The following is a 16,513-nucleotide window of genomic DNA, read 5'->3' as shown; positions in this document are numbered from 1 at the left end:
TTGTTCTCAGTGTGGGCTGGTTGTAGTGATTTCTAATACATAGCTGAGAAAATGCATTTATTGAAGAGCCGTAAACAGCAGTGAAATACTCTGATCTGACATACTGCCACTTCTGATCGATGAATGTTATTATAGGAATGTGGGCAGTCCTGTAATTTTTAAGGGAACAGTAGATGTTATGCTGGCTATTGTGGCTGCTAACATCCTGATCTAGAAGGTCTTTGTCCCTTCTATTTACTTCCCCTGTGAGGTCTGAATAGTGGACTGAATTCAGTGCACGCATGGGTCTCCCAGTGACTTCCTCAGCTCTTGATGCAATTAACCCCCCCCCCCACTGTAATACGATAGCCTCAGTATAGTGTCATGTGAAAACTGTAAACTCTCAAGGAGAAAATGCAAATCAATTGCTCCCAAAATTAAAAATAAAAGCATTAAAAATATTATTTAGTGCTGGTTTGTGGCATTGAATATATAAAGTCGCTTATTGTTTTGATAGTCCCAGAGCAAGAACTGTTTCAGCTGCGATGGATGATATCAACTAAGGTTGCCATGACAACATTAATTTATAATTTCCAAACTTTGGTCGAATTTCACCTTCTGGACTCTTCCAGATTGCATTTAAATTTATAGTTATTTCTCATTTATTAAGGCAGGCATTTTTAGGTATTGCATCCATAAAGCCCTAGGACTATCTTCATGAAAGTTACTAATGTGAAATTAGAAGCATAGAATGCACGTTGGAAGGGGATAGAGGGTGCTATGGTTTAATGTACCCCCACAAATGCAGTGTTCCTTTCCGTGGTATCCCAGTCAGCCAGCTGCCATTTGAACACTGCCAGGAGCGAGAACTTCACAATTTTGCTATGCTGAGGAATTTTGACAGTCATCACAATGCTTCTAGATCTGAAGCGCCTTTAGATTTGGACCTAGTCTCATGTGTGGTTGGACCAGTACTCATTATGAAGCACAGGCAGACAAAAATGTTGAAATCTGCTTCCCTGCAGCTTCCCCATTTGTCTTTTGTCACCCTTTGGAGTGCCACAGAATAGACACCTTCTGTGTGGTAGCTCTTCAAATATTTGACCGTAGCTATTGGACCTCCTACTCAGAGTCTTCTCTTTTCAGGCATACGTGGTCCCAGCTCTCTGAACTGAAATCTCCCATCCTGTTAACACTCCTCTGGTCGCCCACTGCTCTGCCCATGCTGTTTTAAAAGTGAAGATCTTCGACTCCACTCCCTCCTCCTGAGTTCTCTGAGCAGTAGGAAACTCCCTTGTTCAGGGCACCCTTCTTTTATTAATCTAGTCAAATATTGTATTGGCCTCCGTTTTAAACCTGGGCCAGCACATTGTTGGTTTGTCACTAAAGTCAAATAAAATTTCCAAGTCTTTTCTTAAACAACTACTACAAAGCCAAGTCTCCCTTACTCTGTGCTTGTGCAGTTAATCGTGTGAACCTATGTAGATGATTTTACATTTATCCTTGTTACATATTGTCTCTTTTGGTCAAATCATTTTTCTTCTCTAGCAAGACATTTTTGACTTCTAATTTTTAAATTCAATTTATTAGTGATACTTCTTTCACTTATTATTTATTACACATTTGAGAATTGTACTTTCTCATTGATAAAATGTTGACCAGGACAGGCCAAAGATAGAGACCTGTGACTTTCTACAGGAGACTTGGCATCAGTATGTGAATTTTGTTAGTCTTGTCTTGTCTTTTCTTTTTTTTTTCTTTTTTCTTTTCTTACTAGTTTGATAATCTTTCACTTGTGTTTCCTTTCTTCTCCCCAGGCTGTCTAAGAGGATAGAGTCAGGAAATATTCAGTCAAATGCCTAAGTAATGCTATCATTGTTGATCTTCTTATTGCCAATCTTAGAACCTCCATTTTGAAGTGAAACAAGATTAGTTTGGGGCTACTTTTAGATGGCATTTTTCTTTTGAAAAATTTACTAAAATCATATCTAAATGACCTTATTTTAAATTTAATTTAAAAAGAACAATTTGGTAGAATAAATTCTTGTCTCATCTGCACATTCAATTCATATGAACTTGTTTGGTTCAAAGGAATTGCTTTTTCGTACATCATTCAGTTCTCTTTATAGAATCATTGCTCTGAAAATGTACCAGTGGTGTGACAGGAAATCACTCCTTATGTGTCACTTCAACACATCATTATATTCACACCTTCTGGGGTAGACAGTAATCAGGCTGAGGCATGTCCAAACAGTGTGCTGGTGTCTACGTAAATGGCTCCATGACAGTGTCACTTAACATGACCATGACAGGGAATGCACTAACGGCATCATGTCACTAATGGATGTGTTTTCACTAAGTGGAAAATTCTGTATTACTTGAAAAGATTTTTCCCCCTCACACAAGCTCTTTCAGCTTTTATATTAATATTGAATGTCTGTCAAATACACATACGGTGTTTCCCATACTACATTTGGTTGTATTCATATTCAAAATAGTTTTTCTTTTTAAGAGAGAGGGAGTGTGTGCACACTCTCATGCATGCAGTGGGGGGAGGGGCAAAGAGAGAGGGAGAGAGAGAACCCTCAGCAGGGTCCACGCCTAATGCAGAGCCAGACCTGGGGCTCCATCATGCAACTGTGAGATTATGACCTGAGCCAAAGTCAAGAGTCGGATGCTTGACCAGCTAAGCCACCCAGGCGCCCCTCAAAATAGTTTTTTACATGCTCTTTACCTTGGACTCAGTGGAAAGAAAAAAAAAAATTGAAGGAATACTAGCACTGAATCTATAAGTCAAATCTGGAAGTCTATGGCTTCATAAAAATACTTGTATTTATGTAATACTTCACATTTTACAAAGTACTCTCACACATTTTCTTCTTTGAAATTTTTTTTCTGATTATAAAAACAATTCATACTCCTTGATTTTGGAAAAGATACTAAAATGGATAAAAATAATTAAAAGTCAGCTAAAATTTCACCACTCAGAGATTGTCATTGCTAGCATCTGGTGTGTTTTCCTTCCAGATATGCATGTGTGTGTGGATCTGAGTATTCATGCATGCATACGTGTGTGTGTGTGTGTGTGTGTGTGTGTGTGTGTGTGTGTGTATGTGTGTTTAAACTAGTCTCCTGGTGGAGCTAGGAAGTTTGTATTGAAGAATCAGTGTGACATAGTAGTTAAAAATGCTTTGGAATCAGACAGTTTGAGATTCCAGTACTGGCCATGCTACTTTATATAGTGACTATAAGTTGCCCAAACTATCAAAATTGTAGTCTCTCTTTCTATAAAATGGGGATGATAATAATAGTATGCATCTAGTTGGTTTATTGTAAGAATTAATAAGGTAATACATGTAAAGTACATAGCATGGTACGTGGCTCATAGTCAATGCTCAGTAAATGTGAGCTGTTATCATTATACAGACCTTCTTGTCTGTTTTCCTCACTTAAATTCTAGGAGAGCAGTTTCCCTTGTCATAAAATATTATTGGAAAAATATTTAGAATAACTGCATACATTTCAATATATGAATATGCCTTAATGTGGTCATTTCCCTATGCTTAGACCATTTCAGTTCTTTGCTATCATAGGCGCACCAGCATTAATATCCTTTACGTTATTTTTTTGTGCATAGACAACAGATTCAAAATGAATCACTAATCACATTTTACAGGGAGGTGGGGAAAAAATGAACAGTTCCTTCGTATATACTAAAATACCAGGTTGTATGCTAGGTTTTTTTATAGCAAAATTCTTGTCTGCCTCTTCCACAGCCCCTTTGAGGCAAATCTGTTATCCCCATTTTTCGGATGAGAAAGCTGTGAGGGGAGATAAGTAGTTTGCCCAAGGTCACAAAGACAGTGGTAGTAGAGATGGTATTTGAAGCCAGCTGTCTGATTTCAAAGCTTAAGCTTTTCCATTTTGGCATGCAGTTCATGCCTATCCTTTTAAGGCTGGCGGAATGAATAGTTACCATTGTGCTTTTTACAAACTGTCGCTTTGTACCACGTAAAAGATAGGACACTTGGCTGGAACTCTTGGCTTACTCAATATAGTACCTCTTGTGTGCGTATGTTCTTATATGTTTTGGAATCAAACCTCATTAAAATAAGGTGTTAACTAAAGGAAATAAGACACTGATATGATTGATGAAAGCAAACCTCAGGGAAGAAGACATTTATTTGGTCAATAATACAAAAGTCGGCCGTGTTTTAGTTGTATGGACTGGGCCAGAATTACTTCTCTCCCCAGGAAGCAGGGTATTTCACACAAATCCATGTAGGAATTAACTGATAATAATAGCCAAAGTAAATTGATGGTGTCAAAAGGAATTGTAAGTTTCATTACTTGTATATTAAGGGTTGAAAGGAAAAATCTTTAGCTTTAGCTGTAAGATGATACATCAGGAAAGAGCTATAATATTTGCTAAAGGTATAAGTATAGGTACAGGGGAGACATAGAATATACTGGGGTAAACCCCCACAGAATTATTTGGTGAACTGACAAGTTGTCTTTAAAAAGTCAACCATTCGGAACATTTATCTTGGCAGCTCTCAAATCTGACTTACAGCATGTAGTGTGGCAGTCAATTTTGTAGGAAAAATGCATAATTAATATGAAGATCAAGGTGTAGATATTGCCAGTCAGTACCTAACACAGTTTCTTAGAACAAAGGAACAATTGAAGTTGTCTTTTAATAGGGTAATCCTGGTTTGTCATTTTGTAGGTTTCAGTTCTTAGTAAAAATGAACAAAAAAAAAAATCCTAGTAGTAAAATTTCACATTGAAGAGGTACTTTGTTGCAGAGTTTATAACCAACTATTGTCTAGTCAAGGAAGCTATCTTTGGTTTTGAGCTCTTGAATTTTTATAGCCTTTGAGCTTACACATTCTTACCTTAGAATTGTCCCAGTTTCCCTTAAGTCATTTTAGTTCTTGCAAGGGATAAACAATGTTGCCCATAGCCCAATAACTAAAAAAAGTTTGAATCTTGACAGAACATGACTACCAATTTGACCTGATGAGAGAATATCCCCCATGGTGATATCTTAGCTGGGGCGGCCCAACAAGTTAAATCTGGGCTCTGTGTACAGCTAGTGAGGTTTTAACTGTGAACAGAGAATTGGATATGAATCTGCAGATTGGAGTCAAGAGGTGGCTTCATTGCATAGTAGCTGTCTAATCCTGGGCACAGTGCTTTACTGTCTCTGATGCTTGACTCCTTGGGCTCTAAAACAGAGATGATGACTGTTGCACAGGCAAAGGGCATATGGAGGATTAGATGTATTGAGCAAACCATTTGGTTAACTCAAAAACGCTTTTATGATGAGTTTCCAAGTTATTAATTAATGGCCACAGGTCATCCCTCTCAAAGAGAAGCTGATTTACCTTTTAAAATGTTTTCAAATGGGTGCGCCTGGGTGGCTCAGTCGGTTAAGCATCTGACTTCGGCTCAGGTCATGATCTCACGGTTTGTGGGTTTGAGTCCCACTGTCAGGCTCTGTGCTGACAGCTCAGAGCCTGGAACCTGCTTCATATTCTGTGTCTCCCTCTTTCTCTGCCCCTCCCCTGCTCATCCTCTGTTTCTCTCTCTCAAAAATAAGTAAACATTTAAAAAATAATAAAAAATAAAACAGTAAGATTTTGGGGCACCTGGGTGGCTTAGTCGGTTAAGTGTCCGACTTTGGCTCAGGTCATGATCTATGGTTCGTGGGTTCAAGCCCTGCATCAGGCTCTGTGCTGACAGCCAACTGAGCCACCCAGGTGCCCCACAAAACTTTTATATTTGATGCATTATTGTAGCTTTTAATAAAAAAGACTCAAAGGAAAAAACTATCAGGTGGTAAAACATATTCCAAATAGATTGCTTTATAAAAAATTATAGGAAACTCTTTGATTATTAAAGTAATCATTGTTGCTGGAGGTGAAAAGAAAAGAGAACAAGAAATTGAGAATTTAGACACTGGATAGTGTCTATGCAAGCTTTTCAGTAGTCCCTCTTGGTTTTCCCCCCAGCCTTGGTTATGTCCTTGTTAAAGGCACAGAAACTGCTTCTGAGTCTGGCTGTAAGAAAGTAACTCCCAATTCTGGAGCTGTGCTAACTCCCTTTCCCTGGGCTGCTGTGGGCCGACCTCTCTGCCTTTATTGCCTCCCAGTCATGGTGGTCCTTTCTCAGTCCTTTAGAAGGACAGAATTTGATCAGTAGCTGCCCTAGAGCGGAACGTCTGTAGGACTTTTATGAAGGTGTTTCAGGTAATTAATGATTGAAATGTCTCTGTGGCATTCCCCAGCGATGGGAGTGTGTGAGCTGGGTGCTGGACATTTTAGACAAGTCTCATGACCATTTAGCAATAGGGAGCCAACCGAAGGTCCACAGATGCCTGGACACCTTGAACATGCTAGCTGGCAATGGCTCAGCCTGCTTGCTGTACTCATTTTGAAGCAATTTCTAAAATCTATTTCTCAGGGCTCCTGGGTGGCCCAGTCAGTTCAGTGTCCGACTTCAGCTCAGGTCATGATCTCACAGTTCGTGTGTTCTAGCCCCACGTGGGGGTCTGTGCTGACAGCTCAGAGCCTGGAGCCTGCTTCGGATTCTCCCTCTCTCTCTGTCCCTCTCTCTCTCTGCCCCTCCCCCAGTCTTGCTCTCTTTTTCTCTCTCTCTTTCTCAAAAATAAACATTAAAGAAATTTAAATTTATTTCTCTTACACTGGGGATTATTTCGAATTTTCCTCATTTGCTTTGGTACCACATTTTATTCAGCTCATTTCTTCATCAGCTTTTTTTTGAGTGTCTACTCAGTACTAGGCACTGTGAGAGGGAATAAGAAGTAATCAGAGAGTGAAAAGGAGAGAACATTATATAGCTTTGGTGGAAAGCAAGATATGCCTCCAGAGTTGGGAAAAGGGAGAAGTTAAATACATAATGATTTTCTTTTCTTTTTTTTTTTTTTTGCTGTACTTTCTACAATAAATTATACCACATAAAAATCAATACCAATATTCATTTATGTAGCAAACCCCACTGTAATGAAAATTCATGTTGTCTGTGACTGGGGCAAGCATCATTAGAACACAGTTCCAATACAGTGGAAGACTTTGGACAGTCCCTTGGAGGGAGGTGAAATGGGACTTGACCTATATATCAAGCTGTTCATGGATTTGATATTTTTCATTTCCACGTGTCAACAAATACCTGACTTGATATTAAAGCCAGTTAAATCAATATTTCTTCCTGTAGTCAAGGTACGGCAACATATATCCAAAGGCAACATATCCCCAACAGCCATATTTTGTTGAGTACATATATTTTGTCATAAACCTAACTGATTGAACTACCTTCAGCTGAATAGGATGAAAATATCAACATAGCTAGCATTAAAAAAAAAGCCATAAAAAATATCTTGTCCCTCACCCCTCATTTAAGCAGTCCCATACTTTATTTTGCTCACTTTACTCATAAGGAATGACAAAATGGAAAAGATCTTGATTGTGATAGCTGTGGTTTCTCTGTGCTCCATTGGGTCCGCCTTAACCCTTCTCTCAACTCCCATCCCAACCAGAGGATTTCTGAACATAGCATAGTGGCGTGTGCAAGTGAACCCAAGAGTTTTAGATTGTAAGACCCTAATAATTGTGATAGAAAGGAGGGTAGGATGTAAACCCGTTCCTACTTTTCTTCTGAACGTTTAACTATCAGAAGATTTCTGAAAATTACCTGTTAAAAACTCTCAATGTTTCTATAAACAAATGGCTGAAATACAATTTATAAACACCAACAATTTATTTACTGTTATCAGGAAGGCCTTTCTTCCTTGTGTGCTCTGGATGGAAGAGTGATTATCATTCACTGGGCTCCTACTCTGTGCTAAGCAATTACAATATATCTCACCTTTAGTAGGCAACATGGTACTTCAAGGCATGTGTTATTATTTCCATTTTATGTACAAACTTGGTCTGCTGAGTAGCTCATCTGAGGGCACCAAACTAAAAAGGGATTTGAACCCAAGTTTGTGTGATCCCAAAGCCTTTTCACTTTTCATATCAGGCAATTTTCCATAATATATCATGAACTTGAAAAAACTTTTTTTTTTCCAAAATGTTCAAGTAGCACACGCTCATTATAGGAAGTTTGGAAAGTAGAGGGATTATAAAGAAAAAGGGAAAAAAAACACCATAATTCTTCACTCAGGAGTAATCACTACTAAATTTCTAATTTTTTTCTTTCCAAGCTTAAGAAAGCTATAATTTATATATCCAAGAGAGTATTGTTCCTCAGAGTTGTCATCTTTGACATTTATGCATGTACTCCAACAATGTTGTCATTGCTTAAAACATTTTTGGAATCTCTTTCAGGGCCAATTTAGGAACCAAATTCTCTGTAGAATGCCATGGACAGGTTACTTTACCTGAAAACCTATCAAAATGATACATTTTTTATATGTTATCTCATTTTTTTGCCACCTAAAATTATATGCTGAAAATATTTAACCATCCTGCAAAGCATACCATCATAGCTTTTTTTTTTTTTAAGAACCACAAACATCTTGGGGCTCCTGGGTGGCTCAGTCATTTGAGTGTCTGACTCTTAATTTCAGCTCAGGTCATGATCTCACGGTCATGGGATCAAGCCCTGCATCGGGCTCCACACTGAGCGTGGAAACTGCTTAAGATTCTTTTGCTCTCTCCCTCTGCCCCTCTCCCCTGCTCATGCTCACTCTCTCTCTCTAAATAATAATAATAATAATAATAATAATAATAATAATAATAATAATGGAACCGTAAACATCTTGTGTTGACTTCTGTTGTGGTGGGAGGTAGAATTTACCAAAATGCTACTTAAAGGTTGATGGACATTTTGAAGTATGTTTAAAAGTCTTTGCTAAAATTATATCTGTAAATATTTAATAGCTCATTTGACAACTCATATTATTCATTAAATTGTCTCCACAGCAGTGTTTACCTTTTTTAGTTCATAAATAAAGTCAGAAATTGTTTTTATCAAAAGTTTGAAAAGCACATTTTAAAATCAGTTTCTTTTCAATAGAAGTTTTATACTCATGGAATTATTCCCCTCTGAGGAGTTTCTGTGAAAGCAAACATAGTTAAGTGTGATGAACTTATCTTTAAATAAAGTCAGTAGCACCTTGTGTCAAAATAAATGCTTCTTGAAGAAGCAGTCACATGTGCAAACATACATGGTATGCACACACATACATAGAATAAAAGATTGCTATCAAAGTGGCCATTAGTATACATTAATAAAGTCAAGAAAGTCAAGTAAAGTATCAACAGTTTTCATCTCTTTGGTTTATTGCATACAGCACTTACTTTTAGAAAACAAACCTAACCGTCAGCCCCATTTCACTGGTCTAGTTTCTGCCTTATTTTTCGTAGAGATTCTTATCTTCCCCATCATACTTAGCATGGCACCCTCTTGCCCAGTGTGGGACCCTGGATTTTGGATTGGTGCAAAATTCATTGGAGCCACTCCCAAGGTTCACATTGGGAAGAATGGGCATGTGCTGCTGTCCTCAGGGCTGCAATCTTCCCTGAGATTTCCATGATAGGACTGGATCATGCTCTCAGAGCTAATTACAAAATGTTAAGCCAAGCCTTGTGTTAATATCCTGAGCACTGTTCACAGTGCCTGGCATTGTGTTCAGTCAATGTTTGTTGGATGAATGAAGGGTTATAATGTATTCTCTCAAAAATGGACTGTTGGGAGAAAATAAGTCAAATTGAAGGAGAGAATAGAATTGTAAATTAGAATCTCTGAGCTTAAGAACCTCTGGGCTAAGAACTCTGGGCTAAGAATCTCTGGGCTAAGAACTCATTTAAAGATGAAACCCAGTGAGGTCAGCTGACTTGGGGAAGGCCACCAAGAAAGCTAGTGCCAGAGCCAGACACGGCATCCAGTGTCCTGACACCACCCTCTCCTGTCCTTTCTATGGTTCCTTCTTGTTGTCATTCCCCATTTGCTTCGTGAAGGTTTATCTGACTGCAGGGTCAATGACCAGAGCCCTTGAAGTCCCACATGGTACTTAACAGAGCATCAGGTACACAGGGATTTTCAGGGAACACTTGAAGAGATTGTTGACTTAGTGAGTGATTGGTTGGTTGACTTATGACCCTGGCACCTATCTCTGTGCCTAAGTGGTTACTAGCTAAATGGTGAGCTCCCTGGGGTCGGAGAGGAGAATATTATAACAGCAATAATAACAATAGATAACATTTACTTGTAATAAATTAGGCAGAATATCACTATCCAGCTTCAGAGGCCAGATGGTACTATGTCCCCACCCCACCACTTGCCAGGGATACTTTTACAAAACATGATTTGACCTTTCAGTGCCTCACTTTCTACATCTGCAGAATGCCAGTGATAAGTGTTGAAGAGTTAGCTTATTTGAAGCCCTAGAGAAGTGGTAGGCACTGTCTAAACAAGCCTTAAATGTTAGCTCTTGTACTTGTTAAAATAGCACTGTTGTGTTTTGAATTCATGGTACGAATTACGGCAACTCTGTGAGGAGGGTACTGTTATTATCTCATCTTACAGTTGAGTAAACTGAGACACAGAGAGGTTGCTCTCCCTAGTAGCTCTTAAGTCACAGGTAAGGACCAGTTCCATGTCTGCTTGACTCCACATCCTGTGCTTGGATGTGGATGTGATGGAAATGGGTGGTGTGGCTGCTAAATGTGAGATCTGACCTCCCAAATTTACTTTTTTCCTAGAGCATTCCGAAACGCAGGCTGCTTTCAGGAATATCTCTGTGGATAGTTGGGTAAGTAGAGATGTTCCTTCCCTTCTCCGTGTGCTCCTCCACTGCCCACCACCAGAGGCTTCTGCAGACTCCCAGAAGCCTCCTCACAGCCTTATCAGTCTCTCAGGATCTCAACACCGGTTCTTGTTTATAGATGTGTGGACTAAAGTCACTCATGATGGGGTGCGGGGGAGGGGAAGTGGACCCAAGGCACTCCTACCTCACCTGCATCCCCCTTCTCCACCTCCATTGGCATTTCTGTGGATCTCTTCAGAGTAGTTTCATGCATGTAAAATATTTCAACGCACCAAAGGGTATTTTATAGATGCCCTTGTGATGTAGAAAGGAACTATGGTTAAGAGTGGCGGGCTCTGGAGCTAGACTGCCTAGCTAGCCCTCCTTGCAGTGATCGCTATTTTTGCTGTTGTTGTTGTTGTTGTTGTTGTTGTTGTTGTTGTTGTTGAAGAAGAAGAACTTGCTCCAGTGACTCTAGAAGTCTGACTTGCAATCTTCAGTGCTGACTCAGTGTTGAGTTGGGGTGAAAGGACACAGGCTTCTGAGCCAGACCACATGGCTTTGCATCCTGCTTCGGCTGCCTAGTGATGGTTATGTCTTTGTGTGTTACCTGCTTCTCTGAGTCTCAGTTTCCTCCTCTCTGAGATGGGGATAATTATATACATCTTGCAGAGTTGTTGGGATAGTTCTAGCTCATGTATGTAATGTGAGCTATATAAGATTGACACTTAATTAAATGGTAATTATTATGGTTATCAGTCACTGGTATTTTAATGGGTTCATGAAAAGTGTTTGCTGTACAGGAAGCATGTTGTTATTTTTGATTCATCATGCTTTACCTGAATTTTTATTTTCCCCCCAGCAGTCTTGCTCGTTTAAGTTAATTTGCTTAGCAAGCTGTTGTGAAAAGATCATCACTGGTCCAGACAACTGTCAAATGATTGTAGATTCTAAACTGAGGTAGTCCAAATGAATGAGGTCTTATTGCACCTGAATATTTCCATGAATGTTAATCTGAACTTGATTCTTTTTCTATAACCCTGAAATTTCAGTATTAAGGTGACTGTAACTTTTTGAAAAGAGCCATTAACATTGGTGGGAGTTGGTGGTTTTCCATGAGTGGAATAGAATACTTTTACTTCCTCATATTTGAAATCTGAATCACCATGGAAAACACTTTGTTTATAGTTGTTCAAAGAGAATTATTATGGAAACTATTGGCTCTCTCTCTCTCTCTCACTCTGTTGCGCACACACACGCACGCACACATGCTCACACATACACACACTGCTTAGTTTTTCTTTGGGTTAGGCAACTGAAGAGTTACTATGTAAATTCTGGCAGCCTTCTCCCTATCAGACAAGCAAGGGCACAATCAATTACTGTTTTCTTGGAACATACGAAATAATCAGAAACTCTGATTATTTTGCTGGAAGGCAACAAACAGCTTGATGGAAAGATATACCGATTGAAAACAATTCTGATCATATTTTTGTCAGGAGAATGAGATGCCTCCAGCTGTCTGTCACTAATCATATTAGAGGTAGAAAGCAGGAATGTTTCGGCCTGCAAAAGATTACTCTAATCGCATGTTGGGACACTACTTTTACTGGCTGCTTATCCCAGAACAGTGACATTGGACATTCATTCTGTAACTCGCCTCGCCAGTTGGTCGTAGTCTCAAACATATGTCACATGAGCACACTTAAGGAATTTTCTAATTACAGTTCACAGGCTTTTCTTTTATCTTTTTATGCTTGCTCTGCAGACATCAATGATTGAAATGATTTCTCCCTCAGTATAATCCTATTGCCAGCAGTTACAAAAGAGTAGGAAGATGGCAAATGAAGCCCACAATAACTGAAGAGGTGTCCGAATTCAATTAGGAAGAGGCTCTCCCATGTGGACACATAAGCCATATAAATCCATTTTAATTGTGAGCTTGTGGTACTTATCTGGTCGTGTTTATTTTGGATGCAAGTGCCAAAGCTGGATATAGACCAGAACTCCAGATCTTTGAGCTCTGATGACTAATTTGGGTATCCATTGAATCCCTTAATTCATTTCTTAATTACTTCTCCCAGAGTTAGAGTTGCTTGGTTACAGTCATTTTCACAAAATTTTCATAAATCAAAACAAGTGTACATAGATTTCCCCGCCCTCCTATTGGTTCACACATTTTGCTCTTGTCTTAGAGAACTACTCTTGGTGTTATCAAAATAATCACAAGGCCAACAGTGACAACAACAAAATGAATAAATGTGTTGCCAAGCAGCATAGTAGGGTCTGGACTGAGACACCGGGAGGCTTGGTTTGGATGACTAACTCAACTACTTACAGCCATGGACATTGGTCAGGTTACTTTCCTCTCTGTGTCTCAGCTTCCTTTTGTAATTGGGACCTATTACATAAGGTTATGTACCTATCTCATAGAGTTGTTTTGAGGATTAAAATAGCATTGTATATGAACTAATATGCAGAAAGTACCTGGTGCTACAGCAAATGTTAGTTACTGTGTTTATGATCAATAAGACAATGGGAGACTGATGAGCAGGACGATTTTGCTAGTGCCACAATATTGTCATCTAAGCGTGCCCCGTTTATGCACTCAATTTGGAGATCATTCATGATAGTTATGAAACATTGGAGATTCTAAAGTTGGAATTCATCTCTTACTTGTATTTGTATTCCTCAGTTTGACTATAGAATTAATATTTTTGGCTTTTCATGTTTGATCAATATGAGTGTTAACTTGAACCCTTTTGGTGCAAAATTGCTTTAAAATTTGAATGAACTTTTTGTAGATATAATGTTTGCCCTCATTAAAGTGAAAAATGTGATTATAATATATTAAAAAATATATATATGAGGGGGGTGGGTATTGAGGGAATTGGCCTCAATAAATTCATTGGAAATTTTCAAACTATTTTTTAACAGAGTTAAATGTATTTAATATTGTGGTTCAAACCTAACGAATGTGCAGGAGTGAAAATCCAGGGAAAGATAAATCTAGTAATTTAATGAGCTTTCATCATGGCTACGGAAGAATTAGTTGATATTAAAATTGATTGCCAAGAGATGTACTAGAATTACCTTCCCTTAGGTGTATTTTGTTTTTGGGTTTTGTTTATAAGCTGCAGTAATCTCTATTTTCTTTTCTTTTTTTTTTAAGTAGAAGTTTCAAAAAAATAAAATATAAGTTTCAGGTGTACAGTTTATAATTTGACATCTGTGTACACCACAAAGTGACCAACACAACAAGACTAGTTTACAGGTCATCACCATACAGTTGGCCCTCATCATCATTTCACCCACCGCAGTTTCCTTCCTCTCTGGTAACCACTTGTTTATTATCTGTATCTGGGAGTGCGTTTTTGGTCTGTTTTGTTTTTTTCTTCTGTTTTTTGTTTTGTTTTGTTTTGTTTTTTTAGTTTCCACATATGAGTGAAGTCATATGACATTTCTCTTTCTCCATCTGACTTGTTTTGCTTAGCATCATAACCTCAAGGTCCATCCATGTTGTTGTGGATGGCAAGATTTCATTCTTTTTATGGCTGAATAGCATTCCATTGTGTAAATTGACCACATCTTTTTTTATCCATTCATTCGCAGACACATAAGTTGTTTTTATATCTTGACTATTGTAAATAATGCTGCAGTGAATATAAGGGTGCATATTATCTTTTTGAATTAGTATTTATGTATTCTTTGGATAAATACCCAGAAGTGGAATAGCTGGGTCATATGATAGTTCTATTTAATTTTTTGAAGAACCTCCATGCTATTTTCTACGGTGGCTCTACCAATTTACAATCCTACCAACAGTATGCAAGCGTTCCCTTTTCTCTACATCCTCTCCAACACTTGTTGTTTTTTGTCTTTTTGATAATTACCATTCTAACAGGTATTAAGTGATATCTCATTGTGGTATTGAAATGCATTTCCCTGATAATTAGTGATATTGAGCATCTTTTCATGTACCTCTTGGCTATATGGATGTCTTTTTTTTGGAGAAATCTCTATTCAGATCCCCATTTTATAATAGAGTTTGGTTTTTTCTTGTTGTTGAGTTATATAAGTTCATCGTGTATTTTGGATATTAACCCCTTATTGGATATATGGTTTGCAAATACCTTCTCCCACTCAGTATGTTGCCTTTTCGTTTAGACAATGGTTTCCTTTGCTGTGCAGAAGCTTTTTACTCTGATGTAGTCCCATTTATTTTTGCTTTTGTTTCCATTGCCTTTGGAGTCAGGTTCACAAAGGTGTCATAGAACTTACCACGTGTGTTTTCTTTTAGGATTTTATGGTTTCAGGTACTACATTCAAGTCTTTAATCCATTTTGAATTAATTTTTGTGTATGGTTTAAGACAGTAATCTGGTTTCACTCTTTTGAATGTGACTGTCCAGTTTTCCCAAAACCATTTATTGAAGAGACTGTCCTTTATTCATTGTATGTTCTTGGCTCCTTCATCATAAATGAATTGTCTGTATATGTGCAGGTTTATTTCTGGTCTCTCAATTCTGTCCCATCTTTCTGTCTGTTTTTTGTACCAATGCCATACTGTTTTGATGACTGTAGTTTTTGTAGTATAGTTTGAAATCAGGGACTTTGATTAGGGTTTTTTTTTTATTTTTTATTTTTATTTTTATTTTTATTTTTTTATTTTTTAATATATGAAATTTACTGCCAAATTGGTTTCCATACAACACCCAGTGCTCATCCCAAAAGGTGCCCTCCTCAATACCCATCACCCACCCTGCCCTCCCTCCCACCCCCCATCAACCCTCAGTTTGTTCTCAGTTTTTAACAGTCTCTTATGCTTTGGCTCTCTCCCACTCTAACCTCTTTTGATTAGGGTTTTTAACTATGTTAGGACTCGGCAGTTTCACTTGTGCACAGATGCATGTGCATGAATATATGTATTCTAGAGACATGTATACCCATGAGCATCCAGAGGCAGGTGTAATATGTCCCTAGTAGCATTGCTTGTATTCATCTCAAATTAGAAACATCCAAAATACCTCTCAGTAGCAGAATGGCTGAATAAACTGCAGATGTGATTGTAAGATAGAAAGCTACACATCAGTAAAAAAGAATACACTAGAGCTATACACATTAACACAGATATATCTTACAGACAGGATGTTGAAAGGAAGAATATACAAAAGCATATATAACAATCTTATTCTATTTATATGAAGTGTGAAAACAGAAGAAACTAAACTCTGTTGCTAAGGGGTACATACATAAGTGGCTAAAACTATAAAGAGAAACAAGGAATTTATTACTGAAAGAATTAGGATAGTGGTTACCTCTTTGAGGAGGGTGTGCTAGGGAAGAGAAAGGACCTGGAGGGCTTGCAAGGTCCTAACAAGGTCCTGTTCTTTTACTGGTCTGGTAGTTACAATATACAGCACATTGCATCAAACATTAATGTTTTATGTGCTTTTCCGGTTGTGAGTTATAGTTCATAATCTTAAAAGTTTTTTTTTAAATGCAAAATAACTTCATTTGTGGTCTGAGTTGGTTTGTCCCTTGTCCTGCATAGTTTTAGGCCTAGAGATTCCTGTGATTATAAGGTGCTCTAGAAATAAACTATTGCTTTGTTTCATGGCAAAGTGGCCTCCAAGTGGAATATACACCCTGGGAAGCTCTTGAGAAGAATCATTTGGGTGGAAAAGAAATTGATTAGAACTTTCATTTAGATTCATTTTGCTTTCATGAAACATTATGATAACTGATGGTGACTGTA

The 16,513-nt window shown here is 38.1% G+C and overlaps 1 protein-coding gene across 5 annotated transcripts in view; it reads left to right on the top strand.

The window, feature by feature from the left end:
- SPATS2L (spermatogenesis associated serine rich 2 like) overlaps positions 1 to 16,513 on the top strand; it is a 166,428-nt gene that overhangs the window by 12,012 nt on the left and 137,903 nt on the right. For 4 of the 5 annotated variants that reach the window (XM_053906493.1, XM_019428377.2, XM_053906514.1 and 1 more), the window contains one exon: positions 10,713 to 10,762. The exons of the other annotated variant lie outside the window; for it this stretch is intronic. The gene's annotated coding sequence lies outside the window, so the exon portion shown is untranslated. Of the gene's footprint in view, positions 1 to 10,712; positions 10,763 to 16,513 lie in introns of those variants that run through there. 5 annotated transcript variants of the gene reach the window in all.

The sequence above is a fragment of the Panthera pardus genome, unplaced genomic scaffold (assembly GCF_024362965.1).
Source record: "Panthera pardus isolate Hobbes unplaced genomic scaffold, ASM2436296v1 HiC_scaffold_10, whole genome shotgun sequence".
Taxonomy (NCBI): domain Eukaryota; kingdom Metazoa; phylum Chordata; class Mammalia; order Carnivora; family Felidae; genus Panthera; species Panthera pardus.
This window is presented reverse-complemented; position numbering and strand designations above follow the sequence as displayed.